Consider the following 798-nt stretch of genomic DNA (forward strand, 5'->3'; position numbering starts at 1 on the left):
TAACTCTTTCTATTTCAATAAAGTGGCAGTTTCCTCCTGTGGACGAAGATCGTAAACAACTGAACCACATAAATTTCTTGTGCTTTGATTGATTGCTCAGTGTTTATTCTTGATCCTGTGATGCTTGGTTCTGTAATTGTTCACGTACAGTTCTTGGTCGGGTATCAAATTATAGTTATTCTAACAATTTGGGAGGAGCGGGAAATTGCCAACCTAACTTGGGTATTTGGCAGGCCGACCCGGCTGGCCTACATCATTTTGACGACTCTACTAATTGAATAATTTTTCGTGGGAAATTGTTTCACTCGTTTTTGGTGCTTTTCCAGGTTTGTGGCCCTCCTGGACTGATGAAACATATATCCGGAGATAAGGCAAAGGATCGATCACAAGGCGAGGTATACATCATTCCAATAACCAAAATCTCCCCTCTTTTTGCCACCTTTTTCTCTGTTTGCAATGATTCCCATTGCCTAATCATTTTTCCTCTTCGCAGCTGACTGGCATACTCAAGGAAATTGGCTTCACAGAAAACATGGTTTTCAAATTCTGACCACCAATTTTGATTATTGTCGTGAATGAGGTGTCAAATAAATATACTTTGATGACACAAAAATATGATTTCGCGAGAACGTAGTTTCCTCCATTACCGTCGTGGATATTTAGTATCCGGAATATATATCTATGGACAGACGAATGTATTTTATAATAATTTGGCTTCGTCCGTTCCATTTTCTTTGATATTTATTTCTATATGATAAATGTGGAAAATGGTTTGTGTTGAACCCATCCTCAGAAGCA

The 798-nt window shown here is 38.5% G+C and overlaps 1 long non-coding RNA gene across 1 annotated transcript; it reads left to right on the forward strand.

The window, feature by feature from the left end:
- The first annotated feature begins 30 nt into the window (after positions 1 to 30).
- LOC140969491 (uncharacterized) lies at positions 31 to 738 on the forward strand. Its single transcript, XR_012173943.1, has 2 exons — positions 31 to 395; positions 494 to 738. It is a non-coding gene; the product is annotated as an uncharacterized lncRNA (long non-coding RNA).
- Positions 739 to 798: the final 60 nt, after the last annotated feature.

The sequence above is a fragment of the Primulina huaijiensis genome, unplaced genomic scaffold (assembly GCF_012295235.1).
Source record: "Primulina huaijiensis isolate GDHJ02 unplaced genomic scaffold, ASM1229523v2 scaffold41933, whole genome shotgun sequence".
Taxonomy (NCBI): domain Eukaryota; kingdom Viridiplantae; phylum Streptophyta; class Magnoliopsida; order Lamiales; family Gesneriaceae; genus Primulina; species Primulina huaijiensis.